The sequence below is a fragment of the Haemaphysalis longicornis genome, unplaced genomic scaffold (genome assembly GCF_048455015.1).
Source record: "Haemaphysalis longicornis isolate Haplotype H1 unplaced genomic scaffold, Haemaphysalis longicornis Haplotype H1 scaffold_8, whole genome shotgun sequence".
Lineage (NCBI taxonomy): Eukaryota > Metazoa > Arthropoda > Arachnida > Ixodida > Ixodidae > Haemaphysalis > Haemaphysalis longicornis.
The window spans coordinates 25649428-25674539 of NW_027526445.1; the positions used below are offsets into that span (position 1 = coordinate 25649428).

General features: G+C 52.4%; 1 long non-coding RNA gene and 1 pseudogene across 1 annotated transcript; both read left to right on the plus strand.

Moving 5' to 3' along the window:
* Window positions 1–268: 268 nt before the first annotated feature.
* Window positions 269–1655, plus strand: LOC144150225 (uncharacterized). The gene is made up of 2 exons (XR_013318463.1): window positions 269–387; window positions 1503–1655. It is a non-coding gene; the product is annotated as an uncharacterized LOC144150225 (long non-coding RNA).
* Window positions 1656–22633: 20978 nt separating this feature from the next.
* On the plus strand, window positions 22634–23759 carry LOC144148219 (programmed cell death protein 6 pseudogene; annotated as a pseudogene).
* The last annotated feature ends 1353 nt before the right edge of the window (window positions 23760–25112 follow it).

Below are 25112 nucleotides of genomic sequence, written 5' to 3' on the forward strand. Positions count from 1 at the left end.
AACACGAGAGATGCGTCGGAGTCGGAGACCGCCGCCGCCGCCGCCGGCCCAGCCATGGAGGAAGAAAAAGAAAAAAGAAAAAAGGAGGTCACGTGCTGGGCCGACTGCGGCGGCTTGAGAAAGGGAAACGGCGGAGGGAGCGGCTTCAACGACGAGAGCTTCGCCGCTGCGACATTCCACAATAAAACACAATAAAAACAACGTAGTCTACTCTCGCTACCGGACCACTGCTCGGTCGTGATCTCTGCCTCTCTGCGCCCTCAAGCGTACTTTTTTTTCTTCTTTTTTTTTGTCTCTCGCGTGATGGCGGCTTTGTTGTAGCGTAAGTGCGGTCGTCGTTTTTCAGCAGCGGCCGGTTGACCAACGGATCGCCAGCGATGCGACATGGTGAGTGTGGTGAATACATACGACCAGTCTGTTACGGTTCAATGCTTTTAATACCTCTACGCTTCCTTCTTTGCTGTCCCGCCCCGAGACTGTTGTCGCGAGGTTTCACACTCGATCCGCGAGGACAAATTAAACGAACGATCCTTGGACTAATACGAGGAAGCGTCTACAGACTATGCACAATCGAAGAGCCCCAATAATATTCCATGTCCTGCTTCTTCCGCACAGTGCATCACATTCGTTGTGGTGTTGCAATGCATTCAGAGGCTGTTAAATATTACTGTTTATGCCTCTGCCAAATATAAACACGTGACAAATTTGTTGTCAAGGTGCGTGCGTATGACCAGCGTACCAAGCAGGTCCAATAATCACACCAGCAAACGAAGAAAACCAATTATTTATTTATGTATCAAAACATAGAAGCTGCGAATTGTTGAGGAATTTTTGCAGTATTAAATAGCGGCAACCCTGTTGCATGTTCTCCATATGAACATGATACAAGCACGTGATATTTTTCGAAAGTAATGGTGGAAGCGAGCGCCTGAATGAAAAATGTGCCGGCAATTTTTTCCTCCCTAAATCCTCCAGAGAGAAAAAAAACATCAGTAAAATAATGGCTGTGCCTTCCTGAAATATCGTTTTTCTGTTCACTATTTATCTACCTGACAATTAATATGTTCTTACACATATAATTTAGTTCCTCCTCCGTCGGTTATCTTTGGGAAAATGCCGCAAGTATAAAGCGAGCGACACGTTGAACAAGATCCCCAGCGCGCCCCAGAACTATCGCCCCGTCCGGCCTAAGATGTGAGCGAAACGGCTCTTGAAACCCAACAGGCAAGCCGACAGACACACGTCATAGAAGTGGGTGCAGCGTTCGCGACTCCAGAGCAGTGACGTAAGGCGAAATGTCCGCCGGCGCGCACCACATAGCGGATGAGTGGCTGAACTAAGCGTCCCTACCCTTCCTATTGAAAAGCACGCGACGTGTCAGGCAATGTTTATACAGGCGGCGTTGGGTGGTACTTACTACAAATTGATAAATCTGGCCGAGCTGAAGTGTGAGTACCGTTGGCCTTTAATGAGTAACCCTGACCATTCCTTGATTTTTACAGGTGCCATTCTGTCACGGGGCATGGTGGACGAAAATTCCCATGGCTGACCATTGATGACAATGACGAGGGAGAAGCTGTGTGGGGGCGAAGCCAGCACTGACTCTCTCATGGCCATTTTGTAAATGTTGTAAATAGATCGCTCATAACCTTCAACCATGGTTCGTCTTATCTGCTGTGCCACAACATTACAGTTCTTTGCTAAGTTTCACAGTTGCTACAAATCCTGTTGTAGAGAAAACCTTTTATTCGCCTTAAAGGGGCCATTAGGACAAAATACCAGTTTCACTCACAACATTGGGTGTCTTATAGTGCCCCTACTGCTTGCCAAGCAGCGAATGATGCCTTATTCATTGAGAGATTACACAATTTAAGCCAAAGTTTCAATCCTCTCGCTAAATAGTGTCTTGTGATGTCAGCGATGATATATCCAGGGCAGGTATTTGAAATGAATGTTGAGCACGTTAACTAGGGCTGCAGCGGATAGGGAAACCTTGCCTTGCATCCAACAAGGATGCAACATCTTGCGGTGACAGGCCTCCGCGTAGGCGACGCAACTGCATACACTTTATGGATACATGGGCCTCATCATCATTCCCTCTTGGACTTCATCTGCGAAGTGAACATTTTCATGTTCAATTAACTTTGGTCATCAACTCATACTCCCTCATCTATGCCCTGTGGCAAAATAAATGCCTTATAATTTCATTGCTTCGTTTACCGCCCATCCTCTAGATGGCGCATGAATAGCACTCAGGCCCACTGTCCATACTCACTTTGTTTTTGAGCGTATTTGCACCTCGCTTGTATTTCTGGCTTGTCTTTGTTACAGCATGTAGTAATCGTTTCGTGAAATATAGGGTATGCTCAAGAAATAGGGTCATCTAAGACGATGTCGTTTCCGCCAATCGGCCAGTGTTGTGAGAAAACTCCAAAGCGCCATACTGCTGAGCAGCTCTAACAAGCATAGTGTGCACAGTACAACAGTGCACACTGGTACTTTTGTTTAGTTTACATAAGTTTTTCAAGTTCCACTGTTCACCCGATTCTTACTATTATAAAATGAAAAAAAAAAACCTTGTTTTTCAAGCTCATAAGCCCTGCCTAACAACTTGCGTTTGCTTTTGCTGGCCTCAGCCAGTTGCACTGCGTCCCATAATGCGTGCCAGTGTCATACTAATCAGGCAGTCATTCCAATGAACCAAACATTCATTTTTTCTTCATGAAAAAATGAAGAGTAAGCCCCTTTGAGTAACAGGGATTTACTTTTTCGTGGCATTTACAGTGAAACCTCATAAGAACTGAAAAGGTAGCTTTGTTATAGGTAGTCTACTAATAGTAACGTGATGAAAACAAACAACTTGCAACCCCTGTTGTATCCCTTACTCCATTATGGCTCATTTTGTCGCCTCGCACGACCTTGTCACACTTGCTGAGGAAGTGACACGGCAACACCAAAATGGTCAGAAATGGAAAGACATTTATTCTGCACTTCAGCCAGACAAATGATCACTTGCCGGGGATCACGGCATGTGTAACTTTGCCTGTGTAATTTGCTTGTGTACAACTGCTCATCCGTTGTACTGCTCCTTGCGCGTCGTTTTAAATTGTAACCGGACAATGGTGGCGGTGGTCAATCCCACGGGATATGTCCCAGAGGAAGACGAAGATGTGGCACGACATGGCCTGGATTAGAACATGGCCAACAGTGCTGGACTAGGTGTGCACAGCGTGACCTGCTGATGATCGAACCTTGGGGGAACGGGACTTCCAGTAAAGGTGTGGTTTTCCAGGGACTCCGTGTCTTTCTTGGGAACCACGGTCGGGTGAAAGGACCCTGGTACTAGAAAATAATGCCCTGCAATTACCTCTATGTGATGAATTTTGATCGGCCCATAAATCTCAAAGAAAAGTTTTCTGGTAGCACAGGTAACCATTCAACAGAAGTATTTCGTTATTAAAGTGTACAAATTTATTGCTCCATTTTTCTGCACAGCCAAAGATGGCCCAGTGTGCCGCAGTCACCGTGGCCATGGTCAGCTGCAAAAGAAGCAAAGTTTCACTTCAGATGATGGTCAGCTGAACTCTGAATTACATGCAGTAGCTACAGGGCCGTACCCAGAGAGGGGGGGGGGGGGTTGGGGGTTTGAACCCCTCCTTAAACCTTTTCCAGGCAGCATGTAAGCAATACTTACTGTTGCCTTCGGGAAAACTACCCCCTTCCCAAAATCCATACCCCCCCCAAAAAAAAAAATCTGGCTATGGTCCTGAGTAGCTATAATGGGAAGCACAAATTGGGTGCCACATGAAGACAGCACCAAAGAATGGTTGATAAACCGGAAGGATAAGCAGTTTAATTTCGGGTTTAACACACCAAATAACACTTTCACCTGCCTGCCTAACTGATTTGCATGACTTGCACACACGCACTACTTCACAAGCAGCTCTTAGGTAGACAACAGGGGCCTTAGCAGTTGGCCAACAATAACTGAGCAGAAGGCTGTACAAGATGTTCTCCAAGCTGCGGGTGGGTCTGGTGGCCAGCACACAGCATTTGATCACACGTACTAAAGGGAGCACTAGTACCAGAGGCCTTCATACCAAAAAAACTGAACCCTGAAATTTCTGTTATGACCAGCAGCATGTTTAATTTATTTGCATGAACGGAAAACAATGCAAACTTATTTACCTTTTTACATTATTTTTTCTTCACCTGGTACAATGCTTGAATAATTGTTTGTGGGGTTTGTGCCAAAGCTACACCTTCGCTAAAGGCACACTGTAGTGGAGGGCTCGGGATTAATTTTGACCACCTGGGGATCTTTAGCGTGCACCGAATCTCGACCACACGGGCGTTTTTGCTTTCCGCCTCCATCAGAAGAGCAGCCGCCATTGCCGGGAATCGAACCTGCGTCCTTGGTCTCAGCAGCACAACACTATAGCCACTGCAGTGGGTCCCAGGTACATTGCAATGATGCCTGAATGGTTTACCCAATCTCAGCTCCACCCGCTGCAGTCGATTGAGCGATCGGCACAGTAGGGAGGTAGTTTTTATGCCGATTAGCAAACTTCAACAATGAAAAAATAAAAAAATTCCCCGCATTTCCCCGAGGGGAAGAATGTGAAAGTGCGAATGCACGAGTTTTATTTTCGCGGTTCGGTAATGTTCGCGAAAGAGAGATCACACACACACACACAACTACAAAGAAAGAAAGATGCATTTATTCACAGACACCTATTTGTGTTGTCGTTGTACTTGATTGCTAGAGCGGATCTCAGCTTTGAAATTTCATGTCAGCACTCCTTTAAGGGAGTGCATTAGCCCTTCTCACGCCCGATTCTTGGCCAATCCCCCACGTGGGTATGTGCCATGTCAGCGGCCAGGCAGCGCGCGCCCATCTCCCCCCGTTGCCAAGGAAGACGAGGAGATTCCTGGCCAATCCCCCACGTGGGTATGTGCCATGTCAGCGGCCAGGCAGCGCGCGCCCATCTCCCCCCGTTGCCAAGGAAGACGAGGAGCGCGCGCACCCGCAGCTGTTGCTATGCGGACGGCGGCGGACGCTTCAGGCTCGCTTAAGAAGTGCATTCGCACTTAAAAGTAGAAGCAGCAAATACTCAAGACTGCATAAGACAGGTGCATTGGCGTGCATCACTTGCACCATCAGGCAGAGAAATTGAACTGAAATTCAATTTTGCAATGGCGCATGGGTTGATGGGTGTCTGAGCGTGCAGAATTAATCACACGTGATTACCCCTTTATTTGTTCTTTTTCTTTCTGCACAGTTTTATTTGTCCTTAGCTTGTTTTTAAAAAAGAGTGTCTGTATAATAAACTGCAGTTGTAGTAGCGCACTTGTGTTGTCCTTTCACAGTCCCTGTCCATTTTATTGCCCTCCACTGTTCGAGCAATGGAATATCAACTAGGCCAACCCGTCACGTTACTAAATCATGCAGGGTTCTCAGTTTTGGTGAGACTGCCCTTGTACTTTCAAAAATGTTGCGGGTGCCTTAAAGTCACTTGTCAAAAATGATAGCTAACTTAAACAGTTTTCCTTTCCCTCTTTGTCACTCCTTTATCCCTAGCTCCTTAACCACCGGTGATATAGTATGTACAGAGAGCAACACACTTATCTATAACACAACTGTCATACTTCTAGCCTCATCCTTCCTCGCCCGAAAAGGATATAAAGAAAACTGCTATGGCATGGCGTTCTTAAATCTTACCCACCACTTTTGGCCTTACAGTTTTTGTAAAAGCTTGTTTCCGCCGTTTTCAGAGGTAGTTCAATGAAGATGAACTCGCTGTTATAGACAAGTGTGTGGCACGTGCACTGTACTCTGTTTTATTGTGTGCTGGTGGGTATAGCAACGCCCCAACATTATTTCCGAGTAAGAGCCAAAGGGGTTGCGAAGTCTTTCATCGCGTGAAAATCCGTAGGCTTGACTTTAGCCGTACGAGTGCATACTAAACTAATGCCGCGACAATATGCCCTGCGAGAGACTGAAAAAAGCTGCGAGAGAAAGTGAGACGAAACAGCGTCGCGAACAATGTACAAAGCAACGTTTGTACCTTTCAGTTAAGGAACACAGATTGCGAGAATGTGGTTTTAACGTGATGGATGGCGATCGCTATAGCTCATCAATTTTCTTGGTGCAAACATTTTGCTGTAATTAAATGCCAAGGCAGCCAGTTGTCTCATCCGCGTCGCTGGCTTCCTACCTACCTTATGTGTGCTGCGTTCTCATTCGTTTGCATTCAGGTTGAGCAACCAGCTTGTCTGCGAAACACCAAAGACTGGCACTATTAACAGCTAATGCCAACGGATTCCAACAGTCATTAGATGCTGCGGTAAATTTACAATGATCGTCCGTTTAATTTGCCCTCGCGGATCGAGTGTGAAACCTCGCGACAACAGTTTAGGGCGGGACAGCTAAGAAGGAAGCGTAGAGGTATTAAAAGCATTGAATCGTAACAAACTGGTCGTATGTACTCACCACACTCACCATGTCGCATCGCTGGCGATCCGTTGGTCAACCGGCCGCTGCTGAAAAACGACGACCGCACTTAAGGCCCGTTCACACTGCGACGAAAGCGACGAGAATTATGTCGCTTTGTCGCGCGACGACAAAAATTGGTCCCGACCATTCGCCAAAAACGGTTGTCGCGCGACAAAGCGACGGAATTTCTGTCGCTTTCGTCGCAAGTGTGAACGGGCCTTTACGCTACAACAAAGCCGCCATCACGCGAGAGACAAAAAAAAAATAAAAAAAAAGTACGCTTGAGGGCGCAGAGATCACGACCGAGCAGTGGTCTGGTAGCGAGAGTAGACTACGTTGTTTTTATTGTGTTTTATTGTGGAATGTCGCAGCGGCGAAGCTCTCGTGCTTCAACGGAGGTGGGCTTGCGAAGGCTAGCTGCGTGATGTTGTGCAGTCTCCTAACTTTTTTCTTCCTCCATGCCCTGACGTCACACCCAGCGCAGCCGGAAACGCCATTTTTGTAAGTCGAATGGCGGACTCTTTTTCCCTCTCTCTCGGTGCACCTTCTCCGCCTCCTCCGTCCTGTATCGCCTCTCTTGTCTGCATCTGCCAGCGCCGAGCCGGCGGAAATCAGCTGATAGGCAGGTAGAAGGCCATTTTGCAGCGCGTGACCGTGAACCTAAACGCGCGGTTACACGGCCTTCAGTGTGGCCGCAGCAGTTTTGCGAAGCGGCTCGCTCTAACAATGCCGCAAAGCTCGGTGCCAGGCTGCAAGTCACGATCGGTACCCAATGAATTGGGCGCCACTTTCCACCGGTGAATGCATCATTCCGCTTACTAGTATTGCTGTACATTGGTGTGCATTCATCCTTTGTTTGCAATCGCCGCCGTTTATGTATGTTCCCAAGCGATGGAGAACGCCGCAAACAGTGGGCGAACGCCGTGCGGCTACCGGACTGGAAAGTGCCCAAGTTTGCGTTGCAGTTAAACTGGCAATCCCAGAGATGACTAGTCAATTAAACGGCCGTTCTATATATATATATAAGTAAGCAGCACTTCATGCAGATTTCAAGCTAAAAAATTGTGGAATGTTTTTACCATTGTTCGCGTGCCTTCGATAGAATTTTTTGCGAAGGAGGTGGAGGAGGAGGCAAAACGTTTTATCGAGCAAAAAAAAAAAAGAGGGTGGGTGGCGTCAATAAACTGTTTTTCGCCAAGTTGCAACTTGTCTCAGTGTCAATAAATTCAAGGTGATATGAGCTAAAAGCGTTCATACACTAACCTCGAGGTTAGTGTATGAACGTTTTCAGCTCATATCACTATGGTGTCACCATAATATCACTCAACGCTTCGGACTGCGAGCTCGCAGTCTGAAGCGTTGAAGAGCGAAATCCAGAGCGAGACCACAAAAAAGATACAGATTCCAGATCCAGCACTCTTCCAGTCAACAGACGGACACCTACCAAGGTAATAGGACGATGGAATTATATCAACCGGGAATCTACCTTGTAACAATTGCAAAGGCACTGCCGCGCATCGCCGGCCTAGCAAACTACATGCAGCGGCGATAACCAAAAAATTCAGTTGCGAATCGTTCGGTTGCAAGTTGCCTACGCACTGCACACCGTGTATCACTTCCCGAAGATCTACTTGACTGGTGTCCGCGCGTACGACGGGGCGGCGCGTTCACCATATCTGCACTTCAATAGGCGCGTCGTGATCGCGACCGGAGCAAAAGCTTGACGCGGTACAAGGTGCACTTGCAAGTAGAAATTAAATGACATATTCACATCGGCGCAGCTGTCGCAACTCGCACCATCCTTTTCGGGTTCCGCAAGACCACAGCGCAGCAAAGCGAAGCAGCAATCTTCGCAATCGGACGACAAGCAGGCGCTGCCTTTCCTCCATGACTGGCGAACGGTGGGCGGGCCGTTGCTAGGACGCCGTTGCTAACGCGACTTCCAATGGCCGCCGAAAACACGTGACTTCCTCCACACTTTTGCCAATGAGCGGGGATAGCTGGGGGCCTCTCCTAAGCTTTTTTTTCCTCCATGGCTGCAGCGGACCGTGCGTTCACCAAAACGATTCGCTGACAACCCGTTTGGTTTCGTTCGCACGGATGGTTTGCGAGCGCCTGTGGTTTCAGTCGGACTTACGCAATGCTCCGGCGCATGCAATCTAATGTAATGTCTAACGCTGATGCGAATAACGATGCCATACCGACGAAATATAAATGGCGATGTGCAAGCATAGAGTTAATACTACTGACTGCAAGTTTATATCGATGCACAATAACAATTCAACTGCTCCTGTGAAGGTCTATGTATTCCCCCACTTCCCGGGGAATCTCGCAGTTGGCGCCAAATTCAGATTCGTACAAAATGCCTAGAGTAATTGAAATGTGAAGGTCAGGGGAGCACTTTGTGGCCTGTCTGAACTGGGCAGCTCTTTGCGCCTCTATCAGTTCTTCCGAGGTAAAGTGGATTCCAGCTCCTCGAAAAAATCGTTGGGTGTGGTAATGTTTATTACGAGAGATCGTTTATATGCTTTCCTGATAACAGGGTTAATTTTGGTCTTTTCGTCTGCCCTTAGCCTCCAAAAAGGTATTACACACGCTATGCGACTCAGGACGAACGCTTGTACTAGTCTGATCATATTGGCCTCCCTCATTCAGTGATGTCTGCTGGCTGCCCTGGAATCAGTTTCAACGTTTTGTGAATGTTTTTTTTTCTTTCTTTTTCTTTTTTTGAAGCTTTACCGTTTTGGAAATTTCTTCCGTTGGACTGAATTTTCAAACCGGAGGCCTTTATACCCGCAACAATTGCTATGTGATTACCACCATCAAAGAGCTCGATTTTTGGGACTTCTTGGGCACTGTTGCGTCCTGTCTTGTAGGTTGTTAAAGTAACAATTTCGATTTCTGCGGCGAGCATGCTACACCTCTCGGTTTCACGTATTTTTCGATGGCGTCGATCCCTGTCTGGGGAATTTCCAGAATTCGGCCATCACCTGCCTCCGGTGACCCGCAGGGTGATGTGAGAGTAAAGGCTGCAATTTAGGCCTTCTATCTGATCCAGTGCTTCGGGAAGCCTAATCATGGCGACATTAAACATCAAGGGTGACGGGACGGGACCTTGCACCATTCCCTTGCTATCAAACTCCAGGTTCTTTGATCTGACCACTCTGGCAGTTACTTGAGCTTTTGGAAAGGCAGTGAGCAGAAAAAAATAGCTGAGCTGCTCAGGTGAATTCCTCTCAGATAATTCGTCTTTCGAAGGCACTGCGGCCCTCGACGACATGTGTTGTATAACGTTGTATTGTATAAGTTGTATTTGTATAACGGTGAAAGCTCGGCCGAGTTGGTACAATATGACACGGAGTAGCACCACAAGAGACAACAAAACGTGAAGTGGGCACAAACACCGTGTCTGTGTCCTCTTCGGCATGTGTCGCCAGTTTCATGCATTGCTACTTCCCGTGAAATTGCGCGCAGTGTTCATAATCCTTTTAAGTATATTTCCAGCATTTAGTGGATAAAACAGTGCTCAAAAAGGTAGGATGGGACGACAATGTCGCCTTAATCACAGAGCATTGAGGGCGACTACAAAGTTACGACGAGCCGGCTACGCGCGTGCAGTGAAACAAACGCAGGAGAGACTTGAGATTTTAAAAACCTTGGAGGCTGAAAATTGTGTAAACTAGGTTCTTAGACCACATAACACGTGTGTAACTATACTCGGGGAAAAAAACAGTCGGGAAAGGATAAGGAAGTTGTATGAAACAAGGACGCTTTTTGCCCATTTGGGGTGAGGGGTGGGAGCGGTGCCACTGGTTAAAACCTTGTTTTAAGGTAACGTGATATAACGAAATAATGGATATAACGAAGTAAATGGGATTCCCCTTGAAATCTCCATGGAGAACTCTGCATTTGAAACCTCGTTCTAACGAGATAAAACTGACCTGTCAATGGATATAAAGAACTAATATTAGGCTCTCCCCCCTTCCCCCCCAAAAAAACGACCACGGTGCATGAAGTATTCCACGGAGTTCGACAGTCATTCGGCGCGCCCGTTTTAAAATTTCCGCGCCGACCTCACGGCCAACCGACGATGCTATCGTCGCTGATGTCACCAGACACACCGACACACGCTTCGACGAAGACGCCGTGGTCTCCCACGCACAGACATTCGACGTGCCAACGTCGTCGGAGGAACTCAAGACGGTTGACTTTCTAAATTATTTCTTCGGCGCCCATGGTGACGGCGAAAACGGCATGAGCGCGGTGGCCACCGCTGAAAAGGGAGTCTTTCGCTTGCGATGTCCGAAACAAAGGAGCATCGTAAACGTTTTTTTCGCGGACAATAAAATAGGAAGTCTGCGCACTGAGCAAACAAAATATTTTTTTATTCGGTTTCTGTCGCATGCGTGGTCGCGTAACTGTACAGTGGGCCGCGAGACGGTTTCCTTCTTTGCGTGCTTATCGTTTTGCACCCGAGTGAGCATACAACGCGGTAAACCGCTATAATTGATATAACGAAACAATGGATATAACGAAATGATTACGGGTCCCCTTCAACTTCGTTATAAAGAGGTTTGAGTACCACAAATTGGATGTGTCCCCGAGGAGGTAGGCGCCATGGCATTCACGTCGCCGGCTGTTCCAATAGGAATAGTTCTCGGCACAGAGCATGGTTGATTAATCACGCACGAATGCGACGCAGGTGACGGGAGACACTTTTCGAGGGCACGTAACGTGTGTTGAGCAATTTGTCTCCGGCGGCTGTTACATTACGACAGACATGCAGCAATTTACGCCGTCGTCACCGCTTCTGGCGCATTCCGAGCCACCTGTTTCCTCTATTGAAACAGGCGGCTCGGCACTACTAGGATTTCGAAAAGGCTATTTGTTCGCTCAAGGAGCGTACGGATTGGTCTTCTTCACTCGAGCTCTTCTTTCTATACGCCACGCTTCCACAAAACACGCCAAAGAACCCGCGCATGCGGTGACGGATGTTACAAATTGATTCTTTGTCAATCCCTTACGCCGCCCACTGACCCCACTGCAGTCTACAGAAATGGGCGAAGACATGCATTATTAAATAACATAACTGCGAAGGCAAAAATAAAAGAATCATAGCCAGTTTGCGATTTGTTACGGCACCTGCGACCTGGAGGCATAGTTTCCGAACATGCTGACAAACCGGTAGGGTATTCCGGAGTACGACGGCCTCGATCCATCAGACGCCAGAACGCCCGACAGCTATGCATCATCTATCAAGGCGTTGATTGCCCAAGCCCGGCACTGAGATTTGCCTATGGATAAAAAACAAGAATGTCAAAATCACGGGGAACACCTGTTAGTAACAAAAACGAAAGCTCCGGGCATTTTTTTTTTCTTCTTGAGGTCTTCATTGCCGGTGCGTATTCAACATCGCAACCTTCATCACTGACCGGCCACCTGGCTTCTTGCACGGCCTCGTTCGCGCTTCGTCAATCTGCCCACGCGTCACACCTCTTGCTAGTCGTTGTTCCTGCTGCCTCAGCTAGGCAGCCATTCCCTTGCATTGCCATTCATCACAGACACACAGCCGCGGAGTTGCATAAACCCATTGGGTATTGGACAACGCTTTGTAAGTAGGAAAGTATGCCGCTGCTGCACGAATTGCTACGGGCGCTGCTTAGCCCTGCACCATGCAATCCATTAAGGAATCAATCAGTTGCAAGCACTGGCAGGGTTGCACGTTTGCCAGTGATTGCCACGTTTTCCAACCTCACTTCTTGATCGACGATGATGATGATGATGATTCCCGCAAAGTTTTTGGCACGTACCCACAGGGGGGATCGGCCAGGGCTAAATAGGTTGTTGAAGTACGTGAGGACCTCAAAATACTCATTTATTTCCGGAAAGAGGCCGTGTCGTCGAAGCCTATCTGTCGCACACACCACCGCTTTCTTCTACCTCATCACAGTTACATACGCTATTCGGTCCTCGCCCGTTCTCTATGAGACTGCTGCCCGCGAGTGTGGAGAGTTGTTTTTTTTTTTCTTCTTTCATCGGCACATTAGATTTCCTGCAAAAAATACTTTGGGCCATATCCCCCCTTTATTTTATTTGGTATGGACTTTAAACCTGCCACTTGAGCAGGTTCTGTTCCCGAATTAATTGAATTTCTAAGTCGGAACGCGGACAAACAAGGGATAGAGGTCTATCGGGAATGTATTTTTCTTTAGTACGATATTTTGTTGTTCGCGCCAACAAACCGTCTAATCGAAGCATTTATAGAACGTTCGACCCGTTTGCGCGTAACCCGCGTGCGGGAAAGTGAAGCGTGATTATGCACATTTTAATTGCATTAGTGTTGCAACCCCACAGCGTGGGAGTTTCGTTTCCTGCGAGGCCAAAAATGGCGCGAGTCCTAATATTACCATCATCACGGCGCTCGAAGACGCCCATTGAAAGGATTTTTAAGTGCGAATGCACTTTATAAGCGACCCTGAATTCCGTTGACCGCCGTCCGTCCACATAGCAACAGCTGCGGGTGCGCGCGCTCCTCGTCTTCCTTGGCAACGGGGGGAGATGGGCGCGCGCTGCCTGGCCGCTGATATGGCACATACCCACGTGGGGGATTGGCCAGGAATCTCCTCGTCTTCCTTAGCAACGGGGGGAGATGGGCGCGCGCTGCCTGGCCGCTGACATGGCAAATACCCACGTGGGGGATTGGCCAGGAATCGGGCGTGAGAAGGGCTAATGCACCCGCTTAAAGGAGTACTGACACGAAATTTCAAAGCTGAGATCCGCTCTAGCAATCAAGTACAACGACAACACAAATAGGAGTCTGTGAATAAATGCATCTTTATTTCTTTATAGTTGTGTGTGTGTGTGATCTCTCTTTCGCGAACATTACCGAACCGCGCAAATTCAACTCCTGCATTCGCACTTTCACATTCTTCCCCTCGGGGAAATGCGGGGAAATTTTAATTTGTTTCCTTAACGCAGCGGATTCATGAATGCCGCGAGTCTGCTTTCCCACAATGCCCTTACAATACCCCCGGTACTTTTCCGTTCCGTGCTTGCGCCGCACAGCGAGGTGGGAACAAGGTCGCGCATGGCCTGGCGTTAGGCCTAACATAAAGTTTTGAAGTCGGATAAGGTTAACCGGAACTCGCGGCTCAACGTACAGTTAGTTTGACATTTCTTGGCAATGCCACCCACTTTTCTTTATTGTCTTTTCAAGTAAACGTGTTTTTTTGTAGCGTGAGCTACACCGGGCAGGTTGAGCAGTTTCGCGTGGCTCCTGGACAGTCGTGCTGCGCATGCGCGAGGAGCAGTGCCGTCTCACGGCGCACAGCTGGCGCGCCGGAGCCGCCGCCGCCGCCGCAATTGGATTGGGAATCGTTTTAGCAGTAGTAAGCATGATAATAAGCTAATCCTAGTTAACCACGAAACCTAAGAATAACCAGCTGAACCTTAGCTCACGCTACGTATATCCTGGCATAGCCGAGCTAAACCACTGCTACTTTTAAATGCGGAGCATTTCTTAGGCTCGCGATGTCACTCGTCGATGTTGTCGGCGCCGTCCACACGCTCACTGCGTACGCGCGTCGCGTCGAGGCGCAGGTGCGCGTCTCTCCCCCGTACCCTCCTCGCTCTCAACAACAGGTGCGGCGGTGCGGGAGGAGCGCGTGTACCCCGTGCGCTCCGTCGCTCTCAACAACAGCTGCGGCGGTGCGGGGGGAGCGCGTCTGTGCGCGCATGCGTCGTAGCTACCCGTGCGCTGCATCGCGCTCAACAGTAACGGCGGCAGGGCGTGTACACGTGATAACGACGTGGTGGGTGCGTGGAAAGTTCGCGCGCTTGTGTACGGAAGTGTGCGCATGCGCGTCTCTCCCCCGTACTCCTCTCCCTCGAACGCGGGCGGTGTGTATATAAGCGGCGGAGCGCGCGTTCGGAATTCAGTCAAGGGCGTCTTTGCTTGGCTTTCGTTTGACTTGACGCTTTGCTTGACGGCACCAAGCAATAAAGACAGACTTTAACTTTACACTCCTTGCCTTCGCTTCTCCTTCATTCAATAAATAAGAATAATAAAGACGAAATAACAATTAAGCATTCCCAAACCATACCCAATTACGCAACATTCACGAGATACCCCCACCACTCTGCGACGCATTTGCTCGAGTTCCCCCCGTGGGAAGATGCGGCGGGTTTTGTTTCTTCCACCTCCTCCAGTTCGTCAGGTACAACGTTGGGGCTACCTAATGTTAAGCCAAGCAAGGGCGAAAACACATACCCGCATATTAGGCGCATTTGCCAACGGTTACCGACCGGACAGACAGAGAGACAGACAGAGAACTTTATTGAGGTCCAGAAAATCCGTGGCAGTCTTAGTGACTGCGTCCTGCGGATGCGGGCCGCACTTGCGCAGGGGGCGGAAGTCCTTGTTCCTCCGCTCTCTCGCAAGCAATCTGGACAGCCCGGAGTTGAGTCATGTACTCTTCACTTTGTAGGGCTTCTTCCCACTCTTCTTCTGTTATAAAGTCACCACGCGGTAACGCAGGGCATTGCCAGAGCATGTGGTTTAACGAGCATGTGGTGCTACTACATTTTGTGCAGTGCGGTTGGATGTCGTGTGCGAAGTGGCTAAATACGCTTCTCGAGGGGAATGTACCCGTTTGGAGCATTCTAAAGGCAGTGGATTGTGATCGCTGAAGCTTGGTGTGCGGGGCTGGATATTTCTTTCTCTCGAGCTTGTAGTGTGCGTCATCTCGTTGAAAGTTTGTAGCGGATCTCTATACTCTTCCCAGTCGCTGCTCGTCGAGCGTCCTAGCTGCCGCGGCGGGTGATTTCACGCGCGCAGTCGTGGGCCATCTCGTTGGCGTTGGGAATGTTCTCATGTATTTCATGTCCCATGTGGGCAGGGAACCACGTAATGCAGTGATAGCAGTCCTCGCTTCTGTTGCTAATGATTCGCGCTGCTTCCTTGGCTATCGTTCCTTTGAGGAACGCACGGACTGCTGCCCTTGAGTCCGAGTAGATGTTCGGTCTCGAAGGGTCGGCCATAGCCAGGGCAATCGCCACTTGTTCTGCGATAGCGGGTTTGTGGGTAACGACGGATGTTGCGTTCAGCAGTTTGCCAGCAGGGTCGGTCACGACCGCCACGTATTTTCTCGAACGGCCGTATCGTGCTGCATCCACGAACGTCGACGTTCGCCGCCCTTCTTGTGCAATTTTCAGTAGCGCCTTGTTCCTGGCCGCCCTCCTGCCTTCGTTGAATTGCGGGTGTATGTTGCGAGGGATGGGCCTGGTTTCGAAGGTCTCCCTGGTTTTCCCATCGAGTTTTACTTGGTATGCTTCAAAATCTTCGGGGATGTGCCCCGTGGTGAGGAGTATGGCCCTCCCTGCTCTCGTAGTTAAGAGTCTTTGCTTTTGGGCTTCCCTTTGTGCCTCGATGATCTCTGTTAGTTTGTTGTGTACACCCAGTCTTTCAACCTTTTCAGTGCTGGCACTAATAGGGAGACCAAGTACCTTTTGTTTTGAGCCTGTCCCAATGCTCAAGCAATGTTGCGTACCCGAAGGGGCGCACGTGCCCGCAGATGTGTATTTTCAACACTCTCAGAGGTATTTTTCGTTTCGTGCAAGGAATGAAGAAAGGAAACTAATGTTTCTTTGCTGAAAAGACGAAAAAGCACCATAGTCCATGTTTGTAGGAGGTGGCAGGTCTCCTTAGTCCAGGAGAGAGAGAGAGAGAAACAACATTTATACAGGCCTGCGTAAACCCGGTGGGTTACCTACTGGCGCTACTCGCCGGACCCCGTGCAAGGGGTGGTGGAAAGTCGCACTTTCGGCCGCTGGCGTTCGATGGCCGCGAGCGCGAGCTCGGCAGCCATCTTTTGGAGTTCGTAGTTGACGCTGGTGACCGCGTCCCTCACGCCTGGTGGGAGCGGATCATCGTCCTCCTCCGTTGTTGTTGTCGGTGGTTGATTGAGGCAACCCCACAGCATGTGCTGCATGGTCGCACGAGCGCTCCCGCACAGCGCACACTCGTCCGTTGGGCATAGTTCGGGGCACACGTGCTTGGCGACCACGGGCGTCCATATCGCCCGCGTTTGGAGCTGTCGCACGAGCACCCCTTCCCTCCTGGTGAGTTTACGGTGTGGCGGCGGGAAGGCGCGCCTAGTCTCTCTGTACCGCGCAAGCGCATCCTTGTAGGAGCTGACCGGGGTTGCCTCTTCTTCTTCCCTGTAGTAGTCTTCTTCCGCGTTCGATGGAGTAGGAGGAGGGGGCAGACTCGCCTCGGCCGCAGCCGCCGCCCGAGCCGCCGCCGCACCCTCCGCGGGCGCAGCAGCAGCAGCCGCGGCAGCGGCCGCACCAGCGACGGCGGCGCCATCGTGTCTCGTTAGCACGCGCGCCACTCGGTCCGCCTCCTCGTTGCGGTTGGTCCCGGTCCCCACCGGTCCCACGTGTGCCGGGAACCACTTGAGGACCACCGGTAGCGTCCGTCCGGGCAGGGCCCCGCACACCCTGTTCGCGCACTCCGACACCGAGTTCCGAGCTTAGCTCAGTATCGCGTTTCGCGAGTCACTGATCACTGTCGCGCACCGTGGGTCCACTAGGGCCAGCGCGATCGCCAGTTCCTCCGCTTGCGTTGAGTCCCGGGCCCTGACGCTGCCCGCCGAGCACAGCTTCCCGGAGATCGCTGCAATCACGGCCACAGCGTACGTGCCCCGGCGGCCTGGGTATTCCGCCGCGTCCACGTAGAAGGCGTAGGTGTCCGCCGCGTGCACGTCCGTCAGGGCTTTCGCTCTGGCCGCTCGCCGCTCTCGGTTCTCTTCTGGGTACATGTGCTTCGGCAGCGGCGGCACGTGCATGAGGGCGAGCAGCCCGCGCGGCAGCGACCGCGCCGGCTTCGGCATCGGCGGCCGGCTCGCCGCCCCCCATCCCCCCCGCCTCAGCCACCGCGACCACCGCCACCGCCACCGCTCCCGCCCCCGCACCCGCCGCTCTCGCTTTCGCCTTCTCGCGTTAATTCCGACCGGTAGCCTAGCCTACGTAGAATAGCCCTACCAGTTCTCGCCTGCGTAAGCCTCGCGATCTGCGCGGTGCCCTAGTCCTCGGCTATCTCGCTGAGGGTGTTGTGCACCCCCAGTTCGAGAAGCCTTTCTGTGTTGGTATGTGCGTATAGGCCCAGGGCCGTCTTATAAGCTTTGCGTAGCAGAGCGTCCACTTTCCCTCGCTCCGCCACCGTCCAATTGTGGAATGCAGCTACATATGCAACGTGGCTGACGGCGAACGACTGGACCAGCCTGAGGAGATTCGCCTCTCTCATGCCTCCGTGTCTGGACGCCACTCTTTTGATCAACCTCAAGGCCATTGCGACTTTTGATTCCAACTTGGCAACGGTGAAGCCGTTGTGTCCGTGGGCGTCGATGTGTAGTCCGAGGACTCGCAGCGTCTTCACCCTTGGAATGGCCGTCCCGTCCAGCGTCTTCAGGTGGATGTTATTGTTTCTTTCTTCTTCTCCTCTCTTGTGGCTTCCTCTTCTCTTTGGTGTTAGTACCAGCAGCTCCGACTTGGTCGGGGAGCACGTCAGACCAGTGTCTTTTAGGTGATCTTCGACTGCGTCGATAGCCTCTTGCAGGGACGCCTCGATCTCGCCGTCACTGCCGCCGGACATCCACAGCGTGATGTCGTCCGCGTATATGGTGTGTCCGACTTTCGGGACGCCCTGGAGGCGCTGGGCGACCCCGATCATTACGATGTTAAACAGCGTCGGCGAGATCACGGCGCCCTGTGGCGTCCCCGTGCTCCCCAGGCTCTTCTTCGGCAGCTCCATGTCACCGGCAACGATCCTCGCGATGCGGCCCGAGAGGAAGTCGCGAATGTACGCGAACGACCTCTCCCACATGTTGAGGCGCGAGACCCGGTCCGGGATGGCTGAGTGTTGGACGTTGTCGAACGCCCCTTTCATATCTAGGCCGAGCACCGCCCGGTTGTCCATGAAGCCGGCCGGCCGGTCGATGACTTCGTTCTTGAGCAGCAACATTGCGTCCTGGGTGCTTAACTTGGCCCTGAAGCCCAGCATGGTGTCCGGGTACAGGCCTTCCTCTTCGAGGTATGTCTGCCACCTGTTGAGCAGGACGTGCTCCTGCACCTTCCCCACGCAGGACGTCAGTGATATCGGCCGCAGGTTGTCTATGCTCGGTTCCTTTCCCGGCTTCGGGATCAGGACCGTCTTTGCCTCCTTCCAGCTGGCCGGGAGCTTGCCGGTTCGCCAGCACTGGTTGTAGTACCCTGTCAGCGATTTTATCGCCGCATCGCTCAGGTTGCGTAGCGCTTTGTTGGTAACCCCGTCCGGCCCTGGGGCGGACTTGCTGTTTTTCGTTTGGATGACTGCGCACCTCCCATTCCTCGATGTCGGCGTCGAGCTTGGCGTTGGCCTCGCCCGCGTAACTCGGGAGGGGGGTCGGCGGGGTGGACGGGAGGTACTTGTCGTTTATGCACCGGCGGACCTCGGCCTCGCCGAGCTCCCTTTTCGCTTTGTGCAGCGTCCGTGCGAGGGTGTGATGTTGGGCCCCTTTCGTTTTGCCTTCGTCAAGGAGGTGCCGGAGCAGATTCCAGGTCCTGCTCTTATGGATCTGGCCGTCCGCTTCCTGACAGACCACCTGCCACTGCTGTCGGCAGAGCACCGCGCTGTGCTTCTCGATTTCAATGTTTAACAGTGCTATTCTTTTGCAGAGCCTTCTGTTGTGGCGTTGCCTCCGCCATCGAGCCTTCAGCGAGTTCCTCGCCTCCAGCAAGTGCGCGAGGCGGCTGTCCAGCTGGGGGGTCTCTTCGTCGACCTCGATTTTCCTGGTGGCTGTTTTCGCGGCCGCGTTCAAGGCTCGCGTCCACTTCTCGATGTCTCCATCCTCCTCTTCCTGGGCCTGTCCGATGATCAGGGCGTCCAGCTCCGTTCTGTATTTATTCCAGTCTGTGATGGCCTGCTTGCGGGTGACCGGGGGTCGGCCTTGCAGAGGCACCGCAATTTCCAGGACGTAGTGGTCGCTGCCCAACGTCTCCCCGTGTTCCGCCAGCTTACTCCCGCGGTGGCTTTGCTGCAAAAGGCGAGGTCCGGATTCGTATCGCGCTGCACCGACGTGCCGTGTCGCGTGTAGATGTTCGTGTCATTGAGCAGGTGGAGCTCCGCCTCGAGAGCCTCGTCGTGCAGATTTCGCCCCTTGGCCGTGGTCTTCTGGTACCCCCACGCCGTGTGCGGCGCGTTAAAGTCTCCGCACACGAGCGCGGTGTCGTCCCCGGCAAGCTGCTTCGTTCTTTGCATGAGTGATCTGAACTTTTGTTGGGATTGCTTGGGGTTACTGTAGATGTTAATTAAATACGTGCTTTCTTTCTTCTTTCGGCCCGTCACGACTTCGATTGCCAAGTGTTCAATGGTACTGTTCTGCAGTAAGCCGTGTTCTATGTACGTGATTCCTTTCCTCACCAGGGTACACACTCCCTGCCCCGCGCCTTTCCCGGCCTTTCTTGCGCTGGGCGGGCTGGCATAGGAGCGGTACCCCGGCAAGCCTGGGGAGGGGTGTTCCATGTGCGTTTCCTGTATTAATATGACGTCTGGTCTCTTGCCGACACTCTTGATGTATTGTTGTAATGTTGCCTTTTTTCCTCGCAGGCCATTCGCGTTCCACTGCCAAACCACAAGCTCGCGCGCTAGCGTTGTTCCGGCCATGTTGGGCCAGTGACGTTGGCCACCTGCTGTTGCTGCGGTGGCTGTGGTTGTGGCTGTAGTGGTTGCTGTGGCGACTGCTGCGGCTGCTGTTGTTGGTGGTGGGTGATGTCAGGGATTCTCGCTAGTAGTTGTAACAGGCTTTCCGCATTCGCTATGCGGGTACTCATGTCCGCTGTCGCGGCTTCCACCTTTGCCAGCCTCTGGTTGATGGCTTCCAGCTCTTTTTCCTCGTTGTCGACGCGCTCCTCCACCCGCTGTTGGCGGCATTCGAGCGCGTCTAGCATAATAACCCGCCTCTTGGTTCTGGGGCTGAAGTCTTCCATCTCCTCCTCTTCTTCTTCTTCTGTAGTTGTAAAATCGTTTCTCCTCTTCGTAGCTGCCATTACTTCTTCTTCCTCTCTTTCGTCTTCCTTCTCCTCTGTGGACCCCGCCGTCTGCAGGCCAGCCGCGTACTCCGGCTCCGACTCTTCCTGCAGCTGCATTCGTTCTTCTCGCGCGTGCGCTCGCCTGGGCGCCTGTCTTCGCGCGACCTGCGGTGGTTGAGTTCGCAACTGCAGCGATGGCTGTTGTTTCAGCTGACATTGTTGCCGTTGTTGTAGCTGATTGACGATCATGTCCATTTTGGCACTGAGTTCCTGTATTTGCCTGTCTTTTTGCGCTAGCTGCGCCTTGAGACGTGCAACCTCGTTCGTCTCCGCCATTGGTTGATGTTGTTGTTGCAGTTGTTGCCTTTGCTGTGGCCTCGGCTGCAGCGGTGCTGGCAGCGGCGGTGGTACCGCCGCCGCCTTTCCTGCCACTGTCCTGGCCCACGTGATTCCCTCTTGCAGCTGTCCGCCACCGCCGCTGCTGCTCCCTCCGCGGTTTCCCGCGCTTCCGGTTGACCTTTCCGCCGCCGGAGCGCTGCCATCTGTTGCGTTTGTCGTTGCCGTTGCGGCTGCCGTGACCTTTCAAGCGGGCTTCGCTCCAGCTGGCCCAGCCGCCGCCTATCTGCCGTTATTGACGTCAGCCGCATTCCTTCGTGGAATCGACTGCCTTGGCTGCTGCATTTTCGCGCCTTTTTCGGGTGCGTGCTGCTGCTGCTGCTGCTGCAGCTGCGGGAAGTCAGCTAGACCTAACTTCGGCACGTGTTGCTGCCGCTGCTGCCTTTGTACCTCCTCTGCACGCCGGCGCTCCCACCTTCGTTGCTTCACCAAATGGGGGTTCTTATATCGGTTCTTACAACCCGCCTCCCCGGTGGGGTGAGCCCCGCCGCATAGCTTGCAGCGGGGGTTGCATTCCCGCTCGTGCGCGGGGCCCGGGTTGGACGCTCCGCACGCAAAGCAAATCTTAGTGTCTGGGTAAGGGCACACGTCCGCGCGGTGCCCCAACCTGCCGCAGCACCGGCACAATTCGTAGTGCTGCCTGTATAGACTGCATTTGGTGATTGCCACTCCGAACTTTATTGTATTTGGTACCTTGGTACCCTCGAAGGCTACGATCACCGTGGTGGTATTGCCTATTCTGTGCGCTTCGAGCGCCGTTGGATTCTCCTCGCTGACTATAATTTCCTGCAGGTCCTGCTCCGTATACACGGTCGGAATGCCCCTGATGACTCCTTTCACGGTGCCCTCGGGTGCCGGTGCGTACGCGAATACTTCGTGCGTCCTGCCCGCTATCCTGAGCGAGCTGATGCTCGAGTACTTCTGAGCTCTCTGCTCGTTCGGGGTGCTAATGACTATAATATTCGGCGAGTCGTTGGTGCAGATCGTGTCCTCACTAGACTCTTGCAACGTGGTACCCACCATCTCGAAGATGGCCTCCATGAGTAGCGGTGCCGCCGTGCGAGCTACGTTAAGCCCGCCACGTGGCCGGAGTATTAGCCTAAAATCACCCATCGGTAGCTCGCGCGGCATGCGCGCTGCCTTTGTTAGCCTGGCCGCGACCTGCTTAACGAACTTTGCCTGATTCTTAACGGGGGCTACGGCGGGCGCGGAAGCGGTAGAAGAAGAAGTGGGGACCGACTTACCGCCGGCCGCTTCGTCCCCGGTCGTCCGCCGCCGCATCCTTCGCCTCGCTTCCTGCTATCTGCCTTGTCCGCCCTCCTTCGGTGTTGGATCCTCGCCGGCAACGGCGACCGACATCCTCCCTTGCGTGTAGTTGACTTGCATCGTTGGCGGTTGCCGTCCCTCTCGAACTCGGGAACCTGGGTCGTTGTAGTAGCGGTGGTGGTGATGGTAGTAATAGTAGCATTGGTGTCCTCGATGTCGGTGTCCATGGAGGTCGACATCTCTCCTTCCAGGATAGTCTCCGTCTTCGCCGCAGCGGCCGTCAGGGAGGCGCCAGAAAGAAGATCGGTTTGCGCCAGTGCAAGGGGTGCGCTAGCGGCCACAGCCGCATCACACGCACTGTCCAGCATGGGGCACGTGCCGTCGGGCGCGAGGCTCGTGCCGTCAAGCATGGGGCCACCTCAGCGCTCTGCTCACGTGCTGCAAGCAGCCGGCGAAGCTCCTAGGCCTAACCCACCGAGTGGGCTAGAACTTAGTCCAGGAAACATCTTGCACCCTTGTAATTTGCTCAGTGGAAACCCCAGGCTGATGATGATGATGAACTTACGCAGTGTTACATTCCCAGAGTCAACCCCATACCTGCGATGGGGTATTGACCAACGCTTCCCCTGAAGTTTTCATTTCTTGCGTGTCCCAAAACTCCCATAATGTTATCAATGCAACGCTTACAGTAGTTTCATGGCTACAAAAAATCCACGACGCTAGCGCGATTCAACCGCCCAGCACAGCGTCAAGTGACTTCATTTTTTTCGCACCTATACCAATAGCCACACGGCGACACCCTTTTTCGGAAGCATCATCATCATCAGTGCTGCCATTCCATTTGACGTGGAAGTCGGGACGCGTGTGTCGGAGCTCGCTCGCTGGGTCCTTCGGCCTGCTTGCCTTCAACGCTCCGCGGCATCCTTCCTGGACCCCGACACCGGCGCTACGTGTATAGCGAGCGTATCCATCAAGAAGCGTACACGAGCATGTACTATCAGGGCCAGCAGCAACCACAGGAGCGGACATCAACTACCTGCGGGGCTTGTTCCAGAACGTCGACAGGAACAGAAGCGGCGCCATCAACGCCCACGAGCTGCAAAGCGCCCTGTCAAATGGAACGTGGAAGCCGTTCAACCTGGAGGCCGCCAAGGTCATGATCCGCATGTTCGACCGCCGGGGCGTGGGCAAGGTCAACTTCGACGAGTTCACGTCCCTCTGGAACTTCCTCACCAGCTGGCTCGACTGCTTCAAGAGCTTCGACAAGGACCGCTCCGGATTCATCGACAGGCGAGAGCTCAGCGACGCGCTCACCCGCTTCGGCTACCGCCTCGGTCAGCCGACTGTGGACGCCCTGATCATGAAGTATGACCGGGACGGCAAGGGCTCGATCAACTTCGATGACTTCATCCTGTGCTGCCTGAGCCATCAGGCGCTCACGGACACCTTCCGTCGCTACGACACCGACCAGGATGGACTGATAAACATCCGCTACGAGGACTTCATCAAGGCCGTCCTTCCCCTGCTGGCGTAAAATGGGCCGTCTAATAAAGAGGTGTCAAACTGTTTGCTAGCGGCCAAATGTTTTCCTTGTAACGGCATTATTTGTTAAAGGGTAAATTTCGGACGTCCTGCCAGCGCCCGGTTCTTCTCAATATTCGCAAACTAAGCAAGCTCCGATCGCAAAATGATAGCGTACGAATTTCAAGCGTAATAAGGCACTTTTATGAATTCGTGCAGCTTGTAAAGCGAGCCCACAATGAGCACCCTTGCATACACAAGCGCAAAGAGCCCTATCACCGCTGTAGGTGACGTTACGGTCACCATGCAGCCCGTTGTGTCGCGAGAGGTGACCGACGGCAAGGGCCCGGCGACTACAGCGAGGCGAGGAGCGACGGGGCGCCGGCACAGTAGACCGCGGCACGAGCAAGGAGTGCGAGGCCGACCCGCTTGAGCCCAACAAAACGACTGCGCCAAACTGAGCCGACTAGCGGCCGTTGATTCACGACGACCCATCAGGACACTACTACTACTACTAAGTGGTTCGAGTGAAAAGGAAAGGAGATGCACTGGGGATATTATTGAGCCCAGCTGGGGGCTCACCTGCATACAACCCAGTGCGGGGGGGTAGGGGGAGGAGGGGTATATAAAGAATAGAGAGGAGAAAGGGAGTGATAAAGGGATAGGTAGCACGCATACACACGCCATTGACGAACTCCAATCACGTGTGTTGTTCGACAACGACATCTATTACACACTTTCTAACACAGAGGCGCACTTAGCGCACATACGCTCCGAAGGAGGGGGACACTGACCAACACCACACATTATTGTCATGTGTTATGTTTGTCATGCATTTCTATCGCTGTTTGTCCTGGCTAGTGTGTGCGTGGCACGCCCACCCTATTCTTTTTTTTTTTTTTTTTTATTGCGCCATTTTGCCACAGGGCATAGATAACAGGAAAACAATAGACAAAACAGGACAGGGGAACGACAAAAAAGGAAAGCAAAAAAAAAAAAAAAAGGAAAGAAAGAAAGACACACAGTGTGAGGCGGGCGCACTACAGGAAAGTATAGAGTCCAGTTTCGGAAATAAATTCCAACAGTTTCTTGTAAAGTGGGCCGTGCGCCCACCGATGAATATCTGGAGGTCGCCCTGGGCGATGTCCTGTGGGCCCCATGTGTCGAGCTCGGGTTGATTGAAGCCCTGGACACGTCCCTAGCAAATGTTCCAATGTCGCTTCAGCAACAGGGGCAGGGCAGTAGGGGCAGGTCGGGGAAGGATCTGCAAGACTAGAAGTCCACGTTGCTCGCACAGCAGGCGTCAGTGCGACGCCCAGGCGGATTCTTCGAAGCACGACCTCTTCACGACGGGTTAAGCCGCCAG